The sequence below is a fragment of the Lissotriton helveticus genome, chromosome 6 (genome assembly GCF_964261635.1).
Source record: "Lissotriton helveticus chromosome 6, aLisHel1.1, whole genome shotgun sequence".
Taxonomy (NCBI): Eukaryota; Metazoa; Chordata; class Amphibia; order Caudata; family Salamandridae; genus Lissotriton; species Lissotriton helveticus.
In genome coordinates, this window is record NC_136067.1 from 245482126 (window position 1) to 245506499 (window position 24374).

Here is a 24374-nt window from a genome sequence, read left to right on the forward strand (position 1 = left end):
TTATAATGTTGTGCACTCTACTGTTTCAACTACCAAGATCCAGATTCCACAACAAGGAAGGCGATATAGCGCTGCTACCTCGCTGACCTTCCTCTTTCCATTGTATTTAGGAGAAGCATGTGGAACAGTGCTCCATCAATTGATTTTGCTGCTCACCACCGACAGGACACGGGTCAGGTCTATGCCAATCTCAATTTTGCTTCACCACTGACATAAATCCCTCCAATTAAGTGTCAATGCCCTCACACCATAATTTTGATTTGCACAAAGTAGATGCATAGCGCACACAGCAATGCAATTAGCCCTCAGCCAGGGAATAAAACTCTCCCAGCACTGATAATATCTGCAGAGGTCAGCGTATAGAGTCTGCATAAAGCCCATAGTGAGAAGTATCCCAAGTCATATTTCAGAATACACTCTTGAAAGGCCCTCACAATGGCTGACTCAAGAGGTGAAGAGAGCAAAGAAATGAGGGATCACAAAGAGATAAAAGCTGGTCAGAAATGCTCTAAGGTTTCCCCTTCAACCCTCGAATCTCCAATTAAGCCAATGGTGTACTTTGCTACCAATACGGATATTATCCTGCAACAACTGTTATTTCCATAACTCACTGCAAGGCACTAAAACAAATTCAGACATTATACAGAATGATATTCTCACCATGAAGAAGGACATCAAGGACATAACATGAAGGATCTATGAGGCAGAGGAAAGAATATTTGCAGTGGAATACTCAAACAGAGCATTAAAAAAATAAACCAGCAATATGTCGTACAAGATGGCTGCACTTACGAAAGAGACAACTGACTTGGAAGATCACAACCAGCGGGGGAATTTGAGAATCATTGGCCTCCTCGAAGACGTAGAACAGGATGTAAAGTCCTGTGTAGAATTCTTGGAAACCTGAATCCCAAAGACCCTAGATATTTCATTCATAAAGGAATTTGAAATCGAGAGGGCACATAGAATCCCAAAGTTTAGAAGAGTGGACAACGCAAACGGATCATCACGTTCGGGGAGACCTCTGATCTTCAAATCCTAAAGATTTCCCCACACAGAAGCAATTTTAGCACATATAAGGAAAATATAGCATATTCAATGAAATAGTGTGAAGATTAAAATTGATCAAGACTATTCAAAAGACACTGTCACCTGTAGGAAGGGATTTCTAGCAGTGAGGCAATACCTAGACGACTTATCCATGCAGTTATATTTTATTGGCCCGTTGAAATTAAAAATTATTTACAAAGGCAAATATATGATCTCCACTGATCCTCAAGAGCTACAATCCTTCCTTTTGTCATCAGTGCAATTAGCGATAGACATGTAACACAGACCCTGAAACTTCTGCATGGTCACTAGTATGGGTCTATTGTTGTTGCTCAATTGTACTAGGGTTGCATTTCTGGGCAGTTCATACACAATATCGATGTATTTTATTACTGGTACTTTTTAAATATGTCTGACACACTGTGTGTGGTTTGATGATTCCTGTGTGACCTATGGGAGCTTTAATAATGTGGGTTCTTTTTATTTTTTATGGAAACATTTGTGAAGTGTGTTAAATCAGGCACCCTATGCAAGTCTATGCTCTGAGTGGGAGATTACCCATCCAGGTAGCCTTATATGGCATGTGGTACAGTTAACAAATGGTTTAATCTTCGACTCTCACTGCCACGTTGCATAAGTTATTTACCATATTTGGTTTACCGTCAATGCCAAGATCATGTTATACCTTCCATTTTGTACTTCATTACATACCTAACACCAAGTAGCATTTAGCGACCTCTGAGCTATTTTGCTACTCTTTATGCAGTTGCCCTGCACTAAAGGAGGGTCAATCTTGCTCTAAGAGTGTGTTGTAGTTCTATTTGATCTATCTGATCTAATGATCTTAAAGCATTTTTGTTGAAATGCATAATTAAGCATGTACGCTTAGCCAAGCTTATCCCCATGATTTGGGGACAAAACACTGTTATTGACATACTTATGTGTTTATCTGTTATCAAAGCTGGGACGACCATGGTGGTCTGTGGCGTGCCTAATCATAGCACTTCATGTTTCTGTTTAAAGACAGGTGGATTTCAAGGTGGGTGGGTATTCCTAAGGAATTTTAGATTGTTTCTGTCATTTCTCTTTTTCTTTATGTCTTCCTTCCATTCCATTCTTTCCCCCGTCCCGTACATACCTCTCTTTCAAGAATTCAACAAGCTATCAGCTGTGCATGAAACACAACATGAGACTAACACAAGGTATGATATGATTACACCAATATTACCTTCTTTTCCTTAGCAGATATTGCACATACTTCCTAACACAACACATTAAAAGACTGCAATCTCAAATTGTTATTGTTAAACACCTAAAGGGTCAAATCATTCTGTTACGAGACAGAAGGCCGTAGAATAATGTTGCAGATCGAAAGGCAATATAATCTTGCTACAAGAGATAAGAATTGACTCAAAAGACAACATTAAAATGATTGCCTCATGGATAGCTGGCTGTAGAAAATCTCCTGGCTAAATATACAATATCCCAACTGGTATTATTAATAAGATAAATAGAAAAGATATGCAAAAAGCATTATGAGAACAGAAGTAAGGAGACTCGAAAAGTTTTTTAATGTGCTCAAGGCATCATGTATTAGATGGAAGTAGATAGGCAATTTACAGTTGTAACAGCACTGTAGGTAGACAAATAACAATACAACCCAAATTTTACTTGGTGCTCAAGGTGTGCAAGTGTTATACAGGGTGGCGACGTAAGTGACAATTGTAATCAGCATAAACGGCGCATAGTGAATGGTGCTGGAATATATACAGTGAACAGAATTTTTTGGAAACAATGTGGCTCCAACTGAATTGTAAAGCTTGAGTTCTGAGTTGATTTGACTGTATTTTATTATCTACCCCAATCCCAACGTGGTTGATGGGTTTTTCTCCTGCAGTATTTTACAAGACTGTAGAAAATCTCCAGCACTACACAAGAAAAATGCAATAATAATCATTTTAAGATCGTCTGGGATTTTAATTCTACCACACTCACATGGAAGTGAGAGGAGATGGCTGATAGTTAAAGCTAAAAATAAATGACAAAACCTTCTACATTGTTAATATATATGCTTCCACAGAAAATTCTTCTGAGTTTTGGAGATCTCTAAACAGCCTTAGTTGATCTTCCCATTGAACCTTTCCTTCATATTAGTAGGTGATTTCAACCTCCCTATGGACGAGAACCCTGGATTTGCTTTCTAAAATCAAATTCAAAGGCTACACATCGCACTCTCAGAAGAGGAACCCTTGTGATGACCATAATACCATAGGTATATGGTGATTATACAATCCTAAAGGATTTGTTTCATTTGAATCCACACCATACTTTTCCTAGTATTTATTATATACTAGTTGACAAAAATCTTGTACACCGGAGCTCCAACCCCAGGATAGAACGATCAATGTCTCCAATCATGCATGGATAATTCTGGAAGTAGAGGTATATGAGACATGCCACCACCAAAACAATGGATACTTCATGACTTAATTAGATGATCCAACCAATAAAAACAAAATTCTCAAGGTAATCACTCAATATATAGAGGAAAATAGTCCCTCAATGACCTCACAGGTAGTTAGATGGGACGCACTAAAAGCCACCCTAATGGGAACTGTAATAAACCTGATGTCAATCAAAAACAGATCTGTAAAAAAAACTTTCAGAACTGGAAAATGAAATAACAAACTTAGGAAACATGGTAGGGGCTCAGCCCTCTTTCAAAGCTTACATGTGTTCCAATACAATGCAACAAAATCCTGAGCGAAAGAGCACAGAAAGGGTTTGACATAAATAGAGCCTAAAAAACCTGTACAAATACACATACAGCCAATCCATGATGTGTGCAATTAGAAATAAAAGTGGGGAAGTATTAACCTCAACAGAAAACATGCTCAAGTAATTTCAAGACTTCTGCTCCAACCTATACAATTCAAACCAGACATATCTATCGAGGAATAAAAATCCTATCTAGACAATATGCCCATCACAAGCATTGAGACTGCTGGCTACATCTCCCTCAACAAATCAATCGAAAAGGAAGAAATTACAGAGGTCATCCGGAAACTCAAATCAAGGAATGCGCGTTGGACCGGATGGCTACACTAGATCTTTTGATAAATCATTCGGTAATGTACTTCTTGACCCACTGAGTTCACTAATAAAACACTTTTCCAGAGAAGGAGCCATATCTAGTACAGCAACCAACATTGTCTTAGTGGTCATGCCAAAAGAAGGGAAAGACCACATGTATACTTAGAACTAAAGACACATATCACTAAACAACATTGACTGCAAGCTTTATGCAATAATTTTAGTTTGCAGATTGGAGGAAGTTATAGAAAAATTAACACACCTGGCCCAGGCTGTATTCTAAAACTGCAGGCTGGCAGCAGATAACATAAGAATATTCTGATTCGATATATCTATAGTCTAAATTCACTAACAGGTGCCTTAGCTTTGGAAGTGGAGAAGGCTGTTACAAAGTCTGCTGTATCTTTTTACATGCAAACCTGCAAAGATATGACCTAGGAAAAGATTTCATCTGCATGGTATTGATACTCTATTCCTTCCTGGAAGAAAGGGTAAGGATTAACGGGCAACTCTCGAACCCATTTAAACTATCCCAGGGTACTAAGCAAGGATGCCTATCCCCCTTGTTATTATTGCTGTTGTTAGAACCTTTACTGATAGCCCTAAAGACCAGCTCCTAATGTTAAAGGAATTCCACTTTTTAGTGTTAGACAAGTTATAGCATTGTACACAGATGATACCTTCATATTCACAGAGGATGCTGCAGACAGAGCTGTTCGAATGATTATGGCTGAAATTGCTATATACTAACCAGCCTTGAAATTCAAAAACAGCACAGTCAGTCTCTATCCAGATTTCACACTCAAAGTCCAACAGCAGAGACAAAGCTTCACTGAGCTTAGGCTGCTTTTTTCCAGCCTAATTGTGTGTGGTCATGGATGAACCTAGCACTTCAACTCCCCTGAGGAGGCCTGGGAGTAGCTGGAAGACTGGTGCCCGGCACCCTACAATAGAAAACGCAGTGGCTCCCCCAGCACCGCAGAGAACAGCAAGCACAACACAACGTGCAGTCAGACTGATCCATCACATGGAGGCAATACGGGGAAGCACCAAAGACACACTAGGCTGAACTCTGGAAGCTGTGATGGCTGAAGGCATGCCTAGTTTTGATGTTGGATTGTAAAGTGATTTATCACAAAAGAGAGGAAAGTAGCAATCACATTTATGTCAAGTCAATGACTATAACACGCACTGTGAGGGGGAAACCACAAATGCACACTCTGTTTGGGTGAGTTATACTGATGACTTTGCCTGTTTGGGGAGACTCTCCTATTGTGAAGATTTTTACTACCAAGCTCACAGAGGCAATAGGCGCTCTACATCTTGGGAGGAGGTGGGCTGTTCAGTGCTCATGGCGCAGGGTGGTATGGTGGAGGTGTTGGTTATAGAGGAAACATGTTATATTCATATTGAAGGGCAGGCATGATTCATCTCACAGAAATCAGATGCAGGGATCCAGGTTTGGCACACGAGGCAAGAAAAGGCAATTACCTGAAGCAGGAGACATCAATGTTGCACTGCTCTAGTAGCCAATTAAGAATACTGTTGTGTAATGTGAATAGCCTGGGTGACAGAGTGAAGAGGGGGATAGTAATGCAATACCTTATGTGGCAGAACCCCAACAACAGTCTGCTTCGAGAGACCCATCTCCTGGGCAACTCCTGTAAAGCCATGTCCATGTGTAGTATAAGATGTCAGCCCATCTGATTCCCAAGCGGTAGGGATATTACTTAAAAATAAAGTCCATAAGGCCTGGACTGAACCTCAAGGTAAATATATAGGCCAATCAGGTAATTGGGATGGACTAATTATAAACATGTGCTCGGGATATATTCCTTTGAGGCACCAGAAGATAAGATCAGTTCAAGGATATTAGACAGTTAGCGTCCCAGCCTCCTTTAGTGAGGAATTGGATGTGTTCTTTAACGTCAAAATTGATATGATTTAGGTGGCCTTTGGAGATCAATCCCGGGGGGTGGAGGACCTATTTAAGGATATTAGTCCACACCTGGAAGCTTATTCCAACTGGGGAAGGTTCAGAGAACTAACAGTGGAAGTAATGGAAGAGACGAAGGTAAAGGTGAAATCAGGTTCTACTTTAGGCCCATGACCGCACTTACTTTACAATTGCTTGGCCCCTATCCTAAGTCCTTATGTAGCATGACATTTAAATAAACCTTTGAGCGAGCCAAAATTTCCAGTAGTTTGGAAGCAAGCTCTGGTTTTGCCTTTGGTGAAGAAAGCCAGTGCAAACACCTCTATATTGTCCAACTATTGCCCTATTTCGTTGTTATCTTATTTGGCAAAGGTATTGGAAAGATTAGGCAACATCCAACTTTCTCAGTATTTGGAGAGCAAAACTTGTTAGATTCTCCTCAGACTGGGTTCAGAGCTAAAATAGCACCGAGTCTACTCTATTAGTTGCGGTGGCGGCTTTCAACACTGTGTCAAAATGCCTTCTGCTTAAGAAGTTGTATGAAACTGGCCTGCATTCTACTACCTTGCAGTGGTTTAGAGCAACAGATCTCATTCGGCACAGCATCCACCTTTTAAGTCTAGCCCTCTGAGGTCGCTTTGTAGGGTTCATCAGATATCTTCCCTGAGTCCCACTTTGTTTAATATTTACTTGGCACCTTTGGCGTGCATTGTTTAAGCTTGGGGTTTTGAGATTATTACTTATGCTGATTATACTCAGTTGATTATCTCTACTGATGGTAAACATACTGAGATTTGAGAGAACTTAGTAAGCTGCCCCTCAGAAGTAGCATGGTGACTTCAGGCACATTTTCTGAAACTTAATGCAGAGAAAACCGAAATTCAGATTTTTGGTGAGGCCTGCAAACTCTAAATTGACTCTTGGTGGCCTTCTTTGTTAGGTACTGCACTCAGGCCTAAAAGGGTGGCTATGAAATTGGGTCCCAAGATTGGACAACTCTCTTTCAGTGCAGGATCAGGCAAATGCAGTGTGTAGGAGCTGCTTTGAACTTCAACGCACTCTTCGTAGACATTTTTGGTGGATCCCAGTATCATGGAAAAGGAATATTGTACAAGCCATGATTATGAGGAGACTAGTCAATGGTAATGTGTTGTACGTCAGAATGTCAGATTTTCTTTTCACCGGCCTTCAATTTATTAAAATGCGGCAACAAGATTGATTTGTAATAGGCCTAGCTGGAGGTCCACCTCTACTTCTCTCCACTAGCTTATAGTTTGCAGGAGAGCTGTTTTTAAGTTAGTTTGTCATGTGCACAGAGCATTTTGAGCCAGATGTTCGATGGCTTCCAGCAGTCAAAAAAGGAAAATCAGGCAGTTTGCGACCACTAAATATCCTTTTCACATGTACTAACTCTATTTTACAAGTCAGTAAACTATTAGCGCCTCACAAACAAGGGTTTGAGAGTTGCTATTAGAAAGGGGCGTGCCAAGGGTGTCCCTTCCTAACAGTGAGTTGCCCTGGGATGTACAATTGTTTTTTGACCGGGTTGTGGTCGCAAAACAGTCACAGTTTACCACCTACTTCAAGTAGGTGGTTACCCATTCACAAACCGGAAGGGGTCCCAAGGGGACCTTTTGGAAATGGCAGTGAAAACTTTTCTTTAGAGCAGGCAGTGGTCCCAGAGACCACTGCCTACACTTTAAAAATGAAACAGCAATGTTTCATTTTTCTTTTTGAAACACATCCCGTTTTTTAGGTCTCGCCTGGAATAGCTTCCGAAGGAAGCGTCCAGGTTGGAGACTTATAGTTATCTGTCTCGAGGGAAGGACGGACGAGAAGGTGTACGAGCTTTCCTTCTCCTGGATTTGACTGCGTGCACGCGCTTTGGCTGTGTAAGCGTGATGTCAGTTTCGTTTTCTCGAGCGCGATCGCTTTAATTGAATTCTTTCGTTTTTGTAGACTGAATGCTTTCGTTCGTTTTTGTCAGACACTCGCTCACACACACACACCCCCTCCCCCACAGTCACACACACGCACTCCAAGACACATATACACACACACGCACGCACACACACACACACATACACAGGCCGCCCCCGCGCGCGTGCACACACACGCTTCCCCGCCCCTTCGCCCGCCCGCCCGCAGCTCAGCAACGCACTCACCGGCTTCCTCTCCTCAGCTGCAAGGCGGCAGCAGGACTCTTCTTCCCTCCTTCGGCACCGGGGCGCAGGGTAGGCTCCTGCCTGCTCCGGTGCTCCCAACACAGCTCCAATCGCGGCTCTTCCGTGGGAGGCGGGGTAGGCTCCCGCCCTCCTACTTCCTGTTTCCGGTTGTCGCGCCAGCCTGCCTGACTTCCTGGTCGCAGGCCGGCAGAGTGACGAGGATGTTGGATTTGCGGTATTTATTTATTTAGTTATTTATGCATTTTTATATAGCGCGGACTTTACCCGAAGGCGGTATTTATTTATTCATATATTTATGCATTTTTATATAGCGCGGACTTTACCCGAAGGCGGTATTTATTTATTCATGTATTTATGCATTTTTATATAGCGCGGACTTTACCCGAAGGCGTCGGAGGCTTCACAACAGGAACAGAAATGAAACATAATGAGAAACATTACAAAAGAACAGGTTGCAAAAACATACGTTACTTACATAAGGTAATAGTGACAATTGTGAGCAACCAAAATACATGAGGTAGTCAAAAGTGCACAAGAGGAAATGAAAGTGACAAGTGTGCAGTTATAAGAGAAAACAGAGTATGATTAGAGGTATAGTCCTGCAATAAGTGCTAGACACTCAGGCTCAGGAACAAGCGTTACATGAGCAAGGTGGCACTTGTGCAAGTATCAAAGGTAAAGACATGTGAGAGGTAGCAGCCGTGTGTTGCAAGGGCAGAGTGGTGTGTGCATGTTACAAAAGGGCACCGAACACCAGTACATGGAAAATACTGCAAAAAGGCAGACCCTCCAATCACAGGCATACACTGGGAAGGCACTTCCATGGTCATGGAAAGTAGAAATTATCAGTAGTGGGAAGTCTTCCTCACAATAGCAAGAGGACGTGAATTACTTTTGGAGGTGTCTCTGGAGGAGGAGAACTTTGAGGTCCCTTTTGAAGAACAGGTTATGCATGGAAATGTACACACCTCGGGGTGCACAATGCTTGTCTCAGGAAGTTCCCGGTGTCTCTGGAGAGCTCCCGTGCCCTGCAGTGTTCACTGGCAGCTGTAACCTCTGACGAGTGTTCAGCTTCTTTTTCGATGCTGCCGGTTGGTTTGTGTTCCTGGATGTCTGGTTTCGGATGCGCTTCTAGCGCCTCGGACCCGCTTCTAGCGCTTCGGACCCTCTGTCTCTGCTCCGAAACTCAGCAGCGCTTGGTTTTGCTGACAGCTCGTGACGTCATGCAGATGACGACTGAAAAGAGACACCTTCATTCCTGCACCTATATTCGACTGACTTTTAATAGGGCGGTTAATGCCTCACTGTTCATTTGTGGGCACAGCTGTCTGTCACAGAATAAAGTCGTTCTTAGACAGCTGCTGTTCCACTTAATGTTTACGGATAGGTGACGTTTTGACATTAAAATAAAATGCTGCCTATGTAGCACTTGCCTTCACGCTCCTGTAATTTCAAGATTGCACTTCATGTATTATTACCCAATTAAATGGCACAAAGCTTAGAATTAAAAGCGGGACAGACTAATAGGATTTCATCTGAAGCTCAAGTTACGCCGCTCGCCTGTCTGGCGCTTTGACCGCATAATTAACTATAATTGGTCTGACTGAACTAGCTCGGGTGAGTCAGTTTGTATCGTTTCCTCCCCCTCGTCACATTTCACTTGCTGAATGGTGTGTGTTGAAGCGTTCGCAGTCCTTTTCTACAAGTGTGTGCAGCAGGTTTTCAACATTGTGAATGGCCCGCACAGACCTACCAAGGACCTTTACAGTAAAGCCAGCATATTGGTACGTCCCTGGTAGCACCGTGGGCCCGTCTAGCCCCAATTAACCTCTTCTTCATTGGTTTCCAATAGGTTTACTGCTTTCAAGTCGCGCCATCCCACCTCGCCTTTCCATACAATAACTGATAATTGTTTTATACAACTTTGTGATTTTTATACATTTGTTACCACATAATTTGGCCTCTTTTTTGTATTTTTATTTTTTATACCCAACGCTGCCGCATACTATAGCCCAAGCTCTCTCTCTCTCTCTCTCTCTCTCTCTCTCTCTCTCTCTCTCCCTCCTCCCCTCTCTCTCTCTCTCTCTCTCTCTCTCTCTCTTCCCCACCTTTTCTCTCTCTCTCTCTCTCTTCTCCCCTGTCTCTCTCTCTCTCTCTCTCTCTCCTCCCCCCTCTCTCTCCTCCCCTGTGTCTCTCTCTCTCTCTCTCTCTCTCTCCTCCCCTCCCTTCCCTCTCTCCCCTCTCTCTCTCTCGCTCTCTCTCTCCTCCCCTCCCTCCCGTCCCTCTCTCTCTCTCTCCTCCCCTCCCCCCAGCCCGGAATACAGTACCACTGTGATCACAAAATTCTTAAGCACCCTGCAACACTGGGGATTTACAGGAATCCAAACACCAGCGTAAAGTACTCGACAATGACGTCTGTCTTATAAATGTCACAAAAAAATGTTAATATTTCACTTCTGTTCTTGGATTTTCGTGAAAGTACAACACATATTGCATTACAAATGCTATAGGTGTCACATTTGTGAAAGTTAAAACTATTGGCATTGTAAATGACAAAGCTATTACTTTAGCTATTACTATAGCTATTTTCACAACCAACACATAAATAAAAAAAATGTAATTCACAATACCAATGGCTCAAACTTTCCTAATGCGAGACCTATTGCATTGCAAATGCTTGTCTTTAAGGAAAACGGGCTGCATTAAAAAAAAAAGTTGCTATATTTAAAAACAAGCACAGACATAGTGGTCTGCTGTCTCAAGCAGGCCACCGTCCCTGTGTTCTTGCCCATTCCCAATGGGTCCCAAATTGCGACCTGCCTCATGAATATTGATGAGGCAGGTAAATTGCGACCCCATTGGGAATCGCTAATGTGTCACATTGGTACATTTAATTTTGCAAGTCTCTAATTGCTAGTTGCAAAAAATCATAATTAGAGAGTAGCAAAATGAAATGTTCATATATCTGGCCCCTTAAGACAATAGACCAGCAACTCTACATGACACAGTTACTTTCTATTAGCCTGTGAGGGATCTTCGTTCCGCTAATCAGGCGTTGATATAAAGTAAGTGCATTATGAAATTCAGAATGGGTGGTTCCTCCTTTAATTTTTGGGCTGCTACCAAATGTAACTTTGACGTCAGATTTTTTAATTTTTGGGAAAATGCTGACACCTGGCTGTTGCCACTTTAATAACTCTTGCAATGGTTGGAGTGTGGCAAGTGTGAGGTCTAGCGCCGGGTTATCCCTTAGGGAAGAGGTTGCGCTTTACACATACCTTAAATAAATGTGTGGATTTGAATCAAAGTTAAAAGGGTTGGGTCTATATGGGCAATGAATCCTATTACCAAATATGTACAAGTTAATAGACCTGTCTGATAATGGTATTTATATAATTAATAATAAAACATGCAGGTGGAGGTCTGTTGGATGACTGGCCTTCCTTCTCTGTGGTCACAATTTCACCCTTTATGTAACCACTATTTTGAACTTTCAGTGTATCTAGAAGTTTCAAAAGTAGGCTTGCTAAGAAAGAAACACTACTTCTAGCTAATACGGAAGAAAAAGTGTTCCATCATCTAAATGGTCTAAAGCAAATATCCATCTGCACAGCACTATGAGACTTTCCCGCTCTCGTATGCTGCAATGCCACAAATGCGTATAAATTGGTAGGTTATTATTTGGAGATATTGCACATTGTAAATCATCTCAGAAGTCATTTCTATCCAGTTGTGCAGTACCCTGCAATAACTCAATTCCAGTGCAGCGGAAACTATGGCATACATTTAATTATAGGAAGGGGGTTATATGAAATTGTAATTTTATTTGGTGCATTGGGACGGATACAGCACTAGAGCTTGTATTCTATATACAATTTATCACTGTCCACCCTGTTCTTGTTCGTAAAATGCAGGTTACTGCAGGCACTAAAGAATGTTGTTTCAATATGGCTTGAGTGGAATTATAAAATGAAAACCTTTGAGCTGTATTGACTCACATTTGTTACTATGTTTCCCTTGTCAAAGAAAGACATTACTCAAAGAATGAAACACTACCCTGGGGCGTTTTCTTGTTTTGAATGTAAACCTCTATGTCTGTGTGTTATATGTTATCTGTTCTCTCATATAGCTCTAACGTGGGGAATCTTTCGAGCAACTATACGTACATAATTAGATTGCCACATCTCAACAATTGTCATCTGAAAGATGAGTCATGTATTGGCTCAGTGGACAAAATACTAATTAGTCAGTGAACGCTCTTTTTGTAGGTGAAAGGAATTAGGAACTACATAATGATGTCCATTTTATTACACGTCACATCAATTTATTAATAAATCGAAGCTATGCCCCTTTCCTGATCCAAGCATTTTGTGAAATATGATCCTTTAATCACTTGCTCTTTGCAATAGTGTGGATTTGATTTTGAGGACCTGTCTTTGCAAATCCACTACTATGGCCTCGACTGCATGTGTCCCGATAATTCCGATGGGCCTGGTAATCTGAGTTTCAGTGACAATCGGAGTTCCATGTTGTTTTTCAAATTACTGTGTGGAAGTCTGAGGGAAAACGATGGGGAACCAGCAGGGGAACATCGATTCCTGCACTTTTTCCCCCAAAATATTGAAACCCTTGTATTTTCCCTGCCCTAGAATTACCAGGATAACCAGTAATGGTCATTTTTAGTGGCCTGAGACTTTAAACATTGCTTGGTTGACATAAAGGGTCTGATTCACAAAGGTAAACTTGCGCAGTTGTATAATTTTACAATTTTCTTGCTATTTACAAACTCCAATTTAATAGTAAGTTTGCACGTGAGCAGACCCTGCAGTTGGGGCTGAGAACGTTGCACATAACAAGATAAGCCTGTCCTAAGTGTAGCCAGAGCCTGTAAGTTAAATGTCAAAAAGTAGTCTGAAGCAACCATTGTGCCACCCACTACAGCGCAAACATGACTGAAGGCCTACCACAGCAGTCTGTATATGCAGTTTGAAAACTGCGGAATCAACCTGTTAAAAAAACTCTCTTTGGAAGGCCTAACCCTTCATTATAAATAATAATAAGACACCCTAAGTAGGGCTTAGCAGCCCTGAGGCTAGGTTTATCATATTTAAAAGTAGGACATGTAAATGATTAATGCTAAGTATGTCCTTACAGTGAAAAGGCCTCAAAAGTCCTTTTTACTGTAGCAAGGCTAACTGTTCCATAGGAAAGCACTGGGATACAATATTCAATCTAATAATGTTATCTCCGGCTAGGTTAAATGTATTGATAAGTAGAGGTGCACTCCAGTAGTACTCCTATTTAACCTCTTATCTTTATGGGGTGCTGCAACCAGCAAGAGCTGTCGACCCTTGTTGTTAATGAGACCTAATTAACACAAACATCTCCACAATTAAAAAATCAAATCTTAACAATATTTTTCAAAGTTCATTTCTACGTATTCAAAACGATATTCTCACTGAACTCAAAAACAATTGTTCATCATTGTGCATTACATTACCACTGTATCATAACATTCATGTATTTATACAAAACGAATGTTAACAGTCATTTTTACAAATTCATTTGTTGTTACAGTATTGGCGCCCAATGCATTTCATTTCGGAACTATATGAGTTCCTTCTTCAGGGTCTAATCTTCAGTGTCTCAACTGTCAGTGTGCCTGTGAACAAAATCTCAACTTCCTCTCACAAGCTTCGTGAACTCTAATTGAGTGACCTTGAACAATTCTCTGCCAAACCGTAAGGAGCAAGCATGTAAACCGACTTCCGTGTTTTCATCGCTCGTTTCGCTAGACACACCACTGTGGTTGGCACAAGAACTCTGCACAATGGAAAAAAGGTTCTGCCATCTTGGTTTTAGCTAAAGGTAGGCACTGTGGGATTGTTTGCACGCAGATGGGCAAACAGGAACTGCTGCAAATCTGGGTAAGCTAACCCCCAGGGTACTTTTTTTCCTATTGGTTTGGGAGGGGTCAGCAGTTCCTCCCATACCCGCCTCGTGCCAGGCATAAACATTGCACCCGAGGCGCCCTCTTCAGAGCACTAATGGAGCTGCAGAAGACATTGTCAAGAACTCCCTGCCACAAATATTAAAGCAAGTATTAAAAGTCCATCTTATCAGCATGTTTGTAACAAATAGTGTTTTAATGCTTAAACAAGATATGTTGTATTACTGTAATGTCTTTATTGTTATTGTTCTGTGTGCTTTAACAATGATGCCAGTAAGAGGATTCACTATGTGACTCATTTGTTTCTGCTAACTCTGACAACTCATTTGTTACTTCCCTTTAGCAGCAGATGCCAGTTCTGGAATATGCTTAAATGACCTTCTGACACTGATGTCTTTTTTTTGTGCTGACTCTGGAGATTTCATTGTTGATTCCCTCTGGCAGCAGGCGTACAGGCTCAAATGGAATGGGCTCAAATGACCTGCTCTCTCAGATCATGAAAACCTCTTGGGTGTTTGGTTCCTCACTTGCTGATTGTGTTGACTCTGATGTCTTCATTGTGGTGTCTCCTTGGCAGCAGGTGTAAGTTCTGCAACATGCTTGAGTACACCACCTTCTAAAAAGGGACCTCTATTGAAAGAGTTTGTGTCATTTTAGTTGTGCGTGCTATTCATGTTTGGTTTTGACAGGAGCTGCCATATCAAGGAGCCAAACACCCAAGTGGTTTTCTTGATTTCGGAGAGCTGTTCTGGTCTTCCTACAGATCAAGGCTACATGAGTTTTGCGACACTGTGCACTCTAACTGCGTGTTTTCAGGGCAAACAACCTTTACAACGCAACTTTTACAACGCACTACCATTACAACGAAACTTTTACAACGCAAAAACCATTACAACGCATGTATTTACAACCCATGTTTTTACAACGTAGGTACCTTTACAACGCATACCATTACAACGTAAGTATTGTAAGTATATAATTATATTTAAAATGTTATATGTTTGGGTTTTTTAAGGGGTATTTTTAGGGTTCAGGGTCAGTTTTGAGTTTTTGGGTAAAGGGGTATTTTTAGGGTTCAGGGTCAGTTTTGGGTTTTTGGGTAAAGGGGTATTTTTAGGGTTCAGGGTCAGTTTTGGGTTTTTGGGTAAAGGGGTATTTTTAGGGTTCAGGGTCAGTTTTGGGTTTTTGGGTAAAGGGGTATTTTTAGGGTTCAGGGTCAGTTTTGGGTGTTTGGGTAAAAGGGTATTTTTAGGGTTCGGGGTCAGTTTTGGGTTTTTGGGTAAAGGGGTATTTTAAGGGTTCAGGGTCAGTTTTGGGTTTTTGGGTAAAGGGGTATTTTTGGGGTTCAGGGACAGTTTTGGGTTTTTGGGTAAAAGGGTATTTTTAGGGTTCAGGGTCAGTTTTGGGTTTTTGGGGTACAGGGGTACAGGGTAAAAATAAAGTAAATTTAAATTTAAATTAAATTAATGAAATGAAATGAAATGAAATTAAATTAAATTAAATTAAATTAAATTAAATTAAATTAATTTCAATTAATTTACATTAAAAAAATTAATATATACTTACCAATACTTACGTTGTAATGGTATGCGTTGTAAAGGTACCTGCGTTGTAAAAACATGCGTTGTAAATACATGCGTTGTAATGGTTTTTGCGTTGTAAAAATTTCGTTGTAAAGGTATGCGTTGTAAAAGTATGCGTGGTAACGTCATACATCCGTTTTCAGTAGCCACTCACTGTTTCCATACGCTCGGATGAGGTACTGCTTTCTGGCACTAGATCAGAAGTTCTTGTGGCAAAATGGGAATAAACAGCACTCTGGTAAGGTAGCGAGTTGGGGTGCACATTTGAGTCTGCACTAGTGATTGGTGAAGCGAGATCAACCAACCACAGCGTGAGAGACACATTGAGTACGTACTCCTAGTTTACCCTCAGTAGAGATTTGTCTTTGGAATCATTCTTTGAGAAAGTAGAACTTAGAACTGTTGACTAACACTTTTCTTCCAGGTCTCCTTGCCTGCAGTACCCATCCTAACTTCCCTTCCACCATTTGGCCACATCGATACTCTGGTGAAATATAAAACTTTGAGTCAGTGCAGCCAGAAGGAGGGCATCTTGAGGGCATTGCTTCTGAGAAACAGGGCCTCCTAGACAGAAGAAAGAATGTGCCTAATGTCTGTGAGAAGACCTGAAAGGTCGGACCAACTCTCACTTGTTTCCAGGACAAAGAAGTACACGGCAACGGTCAGTTGGCCTAATTTCTCTTACGTTACAGGGACACAACAAGCTACAAGATGCCCCTTTTCCTGAAGAGCACAGGAGACCAGTTCCAACTGGACCTGCCTTGGACCCTGCTGATGGATTCTGCTGAGTCTTGGCCACCAAGTGCTGTTCCTGAGGTCCTGTAACCCTTGGCTGTGTCAAAGGGCACTCTTCCTAACATCCTGAAATACCTGGTACTTAGAAACGTTTTTGCATAAAAACCTCTGGAGTACCGGGTCAACCTGCCTAGTCAATCTGACGAAGGTGCAGTACAGCTGGATGAAAGATTCAGGTTGCACAATCTCAGTGCTTTTCTGCAGCAGCAAATTGATTTCAGTGAGAAATCATGGAGATGGTATCCTGCCTCATGGAGCCTTTTTCAGCTACAACTCCTAGCCTTGCCCCTCTGGAGGAATCGAAGCTCCAAATAGTAAATAAGTCAGATCACAGAAACTTTCACTGGGCAAATGCACCAAAAGTATCCAGCCTGCGAAGAACCTTCCTTGGGTGTTAAATTTAAATTCCTCCCACTCAGAGTTTTCTTGCCAAAAGTCAATAGCTTCACTGGCATGTCGTCCAATGCTTATCTGGCGTCATGGATCCCATCTTGTACACAGCCTGCTGTCTTGCCCCACTGGGGATTTATGACTTCCATTTTAGAGGCTATGCCAGAAGGTAAAACCTCTGACTGGGAAAAATCTGTTTTCTGTATGCAACCCATTCTCCATCGTGTCTGACCTTAAATCGAGCACAACCAGATGACAGTGGTTGGCACTTAATCCTTTTTGGCAATATTTTTATTTAAACTTTTAAAAAGTATATGTTCGGTTCTCTGTATTGAATTAATGTTGTTAGGTGATATTTTGTTCATTATTATTCTCTATTTTTATGAATTTGAATGGGATTTGTATGGTGTGAGTTTTAAGCTTTTTAACTACTTTGTTACATCTAAATAATTTAGCCTATCTGCTTTTTGCCATTGCTACCAGGGGTTGAGTCACAGTTTAAAATATTGAAACCTTTATTGGACCTATCAAGAATAGTGACCTTTTCATTTGTGGCAGACTATCTACCCCAACCAATTATCCACTTTTTCACATGACCAGTAAATGTGCTAATACATCTGACTACAGCTTCCTAATGTACATGTCACCAGGTGTATACCTCGCCATTCAATGTTGAGGGTGTCTGTTGTTGCTGTTTTTGCTGCAAGCGCCTTAAGACTTTCTGGTGATAAGTGCACTCTATAACAATATCTGACATGAGATGACAGGTGGTGCAGCTTTTCCTATCTTTTGGAAAAAATAGTACGCCCACAACCTACAGACACTTGCATACAGTCAACAGCAATGTTGTCAATGATCTGAATTCACCCCAAGATGAGAGCTGAAATCAGTCCAACGTCAGCCTTCTCTCCTATGTCACCACACTCTCCGTGTTATCAAACAGCAGTTACTGGCTACAAGGGACATATGGACTGCATTGGCTTTTAGTGCCAAAAACGACATAGTACAGAATTCCAAATACAATAATGATCGTGACGTTGATTTTGTAGTGCTACAGTAAGAAGAGAAGTAGCTTTTACTCCATTCCTGGAATTAATGTTCCCCAATTTGTTAAGTTAGAAGGTGCTCAATGTCACAGAACAGTAAATAAAAAATAGTTATTAGAAGATACCATGCACTGAAGTGTGTATTTTAAGATGAGACAGGCTTATGCAGAGAAAGAATGAGGTACTAATAGCATATTTGGCAACAGGACATAATGTGTAAAGGAGTTGAGACAGTTTCTGAATGAGACAGGATGGGGAACAGAAGTTGAACATAGTGTGACAAAGGGCCAGGCGAGAAATGAATCAGAACACAGTCTCTCACAAATGGGTACAGCAGAACTATGTGCATCTATAGTGAAAGGACATGAGAAGGAAATTGCATAACATTCCTGTTGCACCTGGCACATCTTGCAGGCTCCCTCCTGCATTTTTGCCTTCTGTTGCTGAACCCGTTTTTGTTGGCTTTAGTACTATGAGCACTTTACCATTGCTAACTAGTGCTAAAGTGCTTGTGCTCTCTCTCTCTCTAAAACATGGTACAATTGGCATGTACTTGATTGATGCATGTAATTGACTTGTAAGTCCCTAGTAAATGGTACTGCATATACCCATGGCGTGTACTAGTGGGCCTGCAGCATTCATTGTGCCACCCACTAAAGTAGTCTTTTAAAACATGTCTCGGGCTTGCCACTGCAGCCTGTAGGGCAGTTCTAAACTGCCATTTTGACCCTTTGCCGGGCCTAACCCTTCCATTTTAATACTTACATTCAACCCTAAGGTTGGGCTCATTGGGCAGGGTGCATTGTATTAAAAAAAATAGGACATGTGTACTTAAGTTTCACATGTCCTGACAGTTTTTCACTGTTGTAAGGTCTATCTCTCCCATTCACTAACACCGGGTTACCTTATTACATTAAATAAGTGATAACTTTTGATTGGGCACAGATAGAGGTATGGTTTTTGCAATCAAATAAATTATAATTGAAAATTCTCTTTAATGGTTAAGTCTGATGATTTTAAGTCATAATTCTGAAAATGCCACTTTAAAAAAATGTGCAATTGTTTGAACCGTTCGTGCTTTCTGTCAGTTTCCTAAGTCACCTGACTATGAATGGCTCTGCTGTTGGGATATATGTATTCATCCCAGACAGTGTGATAAAGGAGACTAGATGTTGGCAGGATGGGTCATCCTGCTAGGATGGCTGGGACAGAGCTCTGCCTTGCCCCACTTACACTTTAAAGAGCTTGCCTCCAGCACACAGAAAGGACCCTGACACTAATCTTTTGTCACGCAAGATTTCTTGGATCCTTGAGAGGGTATGAGAAGAACTTTCCAGAAGAAGATGAGGGTTAGCATAGGGAATCCCCCCATTTCAAAGGCTGGCATCTGTTATACTACAACTACCATCAATACTGCCCAACCTGATCTATGCACTAGCGACGACCGTCTGTGACGCCAGGCCTGCTCTTTGCGTTATGCTAATGATCATTTGAGAATCTATCCCTGCTCCTCGCCGCCTCTTCCACTAGTTCAAATTGTAGCTTGCTTTATTTCTTGGCAGCTCTATTTTATATTGTTTACATCTGCTCCTTCGGATACTAATTTAAAGTAAGTACAGACTTCTAACTTGCAGCATTCACACGTATAGCCTCAAGAGAATGACAAATTGCAAAGACTGGCCTAAAAAAACTTTTAATGGGGGACAAACAGTGCCTAAATACAAAACATACATTTTGCCTTGGGCTCCGGATTTGTATCTGCAAAACATTTCACATATGGTGTTTATATCATTACAGATATATAAAAATTCTTAATAACTTGGTTACCGTTATTCAACAATTATTTTCAAATTATATATATGAAGTATTTTGTGCAAGATAGCTCAGGGCCCTATGTTTCTGGCAAGTACAGTTTTTGCTTTTCTTACACTACCCGGTTTTGCTGAAAATAGAGAACAAAACGTGCTTAACTTCATTGATTTTCTCCAATACCCTTCAGCATGATGTTGCTGTTGTAGCCTCTCTAGTTCCAGAGAGACTGCTTAATGCAACAAATCGTTCTCTGCAGTTTTCTATTTAAATCCTTTAATCATTTTTGTTACGTAAAATTCTCAGATTGTCTATACTTCAAAAACATCATGTTTGAAAGTAAATGTGAATGCTTTACATAATGCAGGCTTCAAGGATATGGCTGACTGACAGTATGCAGGCACTGAGAGAAGACTTAAAGTAAATATGTGTATATGTTGCAAGGTAAATGCATTTTCTAAAGCTTTTTTTGAATATCAGGGTTTACCTCCTACAACCACTGAGCACAGTCCAAATTACATTTCTAATTGTATTTTTTATAGTTACTTTTTTTTGCAGTAGCACTGTTTTGTTCATAGCAAAGGGAATTGTTACTCTGGGACAATTCAATAAAGTTTGTGCTGCAATGCCCCTTCAAAGTCTTAACTTATGTTACAAGTAAGAAAGAAAGAGGTTAGCAATTACCTGCATAAAGATATAGGACCTGATTCACGAAGGTGAACATACACTTTTGTGTAAGTTTACAATTGTTTGATATTCAAAAAGGAATTTTACTAGAAGTATCTTTACGACTGAGGAGTTTCTGCAGATAAAAGGATATGACGGTACTAGCATTTTATGTGCGGAGATTCCACAGTCATAAAGATACTTACTTCTCGTAAAATAACTTTGTGAATAGCAAAAAATCTTAAACATACACAAAAGTGTAAGTTTATATTTGTGAATCAGGCCCATAGAATAGAAAAATCCTATGTTTTCTTTGGACCAATGTGCTATAACAACAACCTAGCTGTGACAAGGAAAGAGACGAGAGTAGACTTTAGAGAATACCTGTAGCAGGTCTTCATGAAAAGGTTGTCAAAAGCCCTAAAAGTACCCAGGATCAGCAATAGCCACACTTTAGCAACAATTGACGGCCTCAGATAAAATCCACCTGGCATAACAGGAATTGGACCACTTAGAGAATGGAAAAGGAAAATTACCATATATAGCAGATCAAGAAACACCCTCTACTTCCATCTGTCTTGCGCCCACAATCCCAAAAAATCTGTATACAATATATTAAGTCTGTGCTACAGAATATGTTTACATTGTGACTTAACCTTTCCGATAAATTGGTTTGATCACTTGTCTTGAGGGAAGACCATTATTTTGTTGTTACCATATTCCTTCGCCAAACAACCACTAGCCATGTGATCATTAAAGTCTCCTCCCCTTTATTCAATTTCCAGGACACCTCTTGATTGATCAGTTGGGTGACAAACAACATTTACATTTTGCTCCATAATCTTCCATTCTCCAACTTTGACACATCAACCCTTACCTTCTCCAACTTTTTGTGAGCTGAAAATCTTCTTTCTCTCTTGGTTACCCAACCATACTTCTTCACTCCTGCTACATTGCCTACCACCACCGTAGCACTTCTTGCATCCTTTCCTTTCTATTTGTCTCACAGCATGTTTTTTACATTGCTAACACCTTTCAGTTTGTCCACATCCACCCATTTGTGACCCATCTGTTCTTTATTCAACATGGTTGCAGCAACATTTCCCCCTAATAGCGCAAAAAACACAACTCTAGTGCTTGCAGGAATTGTAGTGTGAACTGCCAGCAAAATGTATTTGACACTGTTCTTCCAAAGCAAACAAATGACTCTTGGCAGAAGCAAGTAATCCTCAATTTCTGAAGTATTTAATTAAGCCATTGGTGTACATGTGATACACTCCAATCAACCTTAGACATTCTCCTGCACCTATTGGGTGACATTGTAGGTTGCCAATAGTTTTGGGAAAGCATCATGGTTAAACACATCCATCAAGAAGGATGAGGCAAATTCCATTGCGGATAACTTGGTATAATAAAAACATGGATACATTATTCTTGAAGTCACTGTGGAGAAATTCATAAATTTCCACCTGCCCTGATTCATCTTGGTTGTGTCTGAATAAAAAAAATCATACATGGCCGACTTAAGATGTAGGCTCCGTTTGTAAAAACAAAATTAATCAAATCTGAGAAACATCTCCCTCTGTGACGATGCCAACAGTTCCCGCTCTGAGAGGCCTCTGCTAAATGGTCACCATCCTGGTCACAGGGCTGAATGGCCCAGGGATGGTTCCTACTACCGCACTTAACTTCTAAAATTGCCCCATTGACCCATATCCAAGATTCTTCAGGCTATAGATGAATTAACACCGTTTTTGTGTTTTCTCTTTGGCCCACCTGAGGCTAAAAACATGAGAAATACACTGTCAAATGGTTTGCAATCCAGCAGGAAAAGCACAGTGCAAAGTAACGGGATCCTCCGAACCATGTCTCTCTATACAGGTAAACTACTGCAATGGTAGCGGTGGAAACAAGAGAGTTGCACATCCCAGAAGAAAACATATGGCTAAACAGGAGACCCCAAGTTATGCATTGTAGGTTCAAATGGAAATTGGTGCTCACCAAGTATCACTCTATACCCATTGGTTTAGTATGAGTAAGTGGATGAAAACAGTCAGTCACTAATAATTCACGTTTCTCTATAACACACATGTAAACCTATGCCATTTTTACTTACATCTTTCCAAATTTTCTACATTCGGTCTCATCGGAATATCATAGCTTTCTTGATATACCTACTACTAGGTTTACTTCGCCCATACTCAAAATAACACAAAAGTTGGTGCATGTTCATAATTCTTCTCTCTTTTAACTTCTCCTATATCCCTAGACAAGTTCTTTGTTGATTCAAATTTCGCTGGTAGGGACATGCAACTCTACAGAGCACACATATATATCCACTCTGGATTTTCCTGATTTTACATACTGTGCCAGTAAGTACCTGCCCATTCCTTCATCTTTGTAACCATAAGCCTCCATACTTTCATACCTTGGCTGCTTACCCTATTATACTTTTAGAGTTTCGCCACGTCTTTACTTATCAACAGTTCTGCAAAATTTCTTCATCTACTTTTTGCCATCTCCTTCACCGCACCTGGCTCTTTTACTTCATAGTCACAGGTTTCTATGGCCAATTGTACATTTTTCGTTCTTCACATTTTCTCTACTACTCTATGGCCATGACAGTTTCTTGCTGTACTCACTCAGATGTCATCAATACATATCTGGATTACTACTAAATGTATTCCTGTGAGCAAAATATTTCAATTTCTATTTTACACTTTTTTCTCGTTAATCAAACAATTATTTGTGCTTCCTTATAGACTTTTTTTCGATCTTGGTGCTCCAGTCTCCTTGACACAAGCTTCTTTTGTTCAAATATGTTTGCTTTTACATTTTAGTTGCTGTGATATACCAATTGTGTTGCTCAATCACAGCCTTGACAAAGTCATCTTGAACAAAACACGTGTTGGCCTTTTTCAAAATTACTCTATATAAACATCTGATTGGAATCAAGATTGATAAAAAAAATGAAAAACAACTACAGTGATTAAATCTTCTATATTATTATTGTTTGTGCTCCCATATACTTATGCCTTTTTCTCTTTCTACGGGTGACCAGAGGCTACTCTCCCCTTTGGACAAGACTGTTCGATAATGTGTTAACTTTTGTCTAGGTTAGACTTGTGATAAATGTAACAAAGGTAAACACACGTGAAGGCTGCAGGATGCATTTATTTCCTATTTCCAATAATTCTGCAAAGTTCGAAAACCATGACACATTACTACTGACTCAAAAATAGCCTTCTGTTAGTAAGCTTGACTTACTCTCGGCTTACTCTTAAATTCCTAGGAGCAAGTACCATCAGATCAGGTTCACCTTTGTACATTGGGCTACTGGGGTTTACTACTTTGCTTTATACATTATATTCTGAACATCTGTTGATGAGATGAAACAATTACTTGTCGTAGTTGGTCACTGATTAAAGGACGATAATCATTAAACACTAGCATTTTCCCCTGATTAATTAGTATTTTTTATTATGGAACTGCTAAATTGGCCAGGAAGATATATTTTGTGCTACAATTTTAATATTAGTATGCGTGTGTTCCGCTTTGCAGAGTTAAGTGGCACAATGCAATTAAAGTAAACAAGGTAAAGACATCATTAACACTGGTCCAACTGGCATGTGTTCCACCATAGGCTTTAAACGGTGGCCCTGGTGACTTAAAGTGCTTGCAGCAGAAGGCTTTCTGGCTGCTTCTGAGCTTCCTGGATCAACCTGCTAATTAAAAAGCTCATTTAAAACAAAAAACTAAAACATTGTGCCATTCATGTCTCAAGACTTTTGTAGATAAACAGCTTGCTTAAATTTTAACGGTGCAGTTAATGGTAGATAATGCTGTGCCTTAGCACCGGGTATTAAAGCG

General features: G+C 40.6%; 1 protein-coding gene across 2 annotated transcripts in view; it reads right to left on the reverse strand.

The window, feature by feature from the left end:
• PTCHD4 (patched domain containing 4) overlaps positions 1-24374 on the reverse strand; it is a 470888-nt gene that overhangs the window by 316184 nt on the left and 130330 nt on the right. The window lies entirely within an intron of this gene.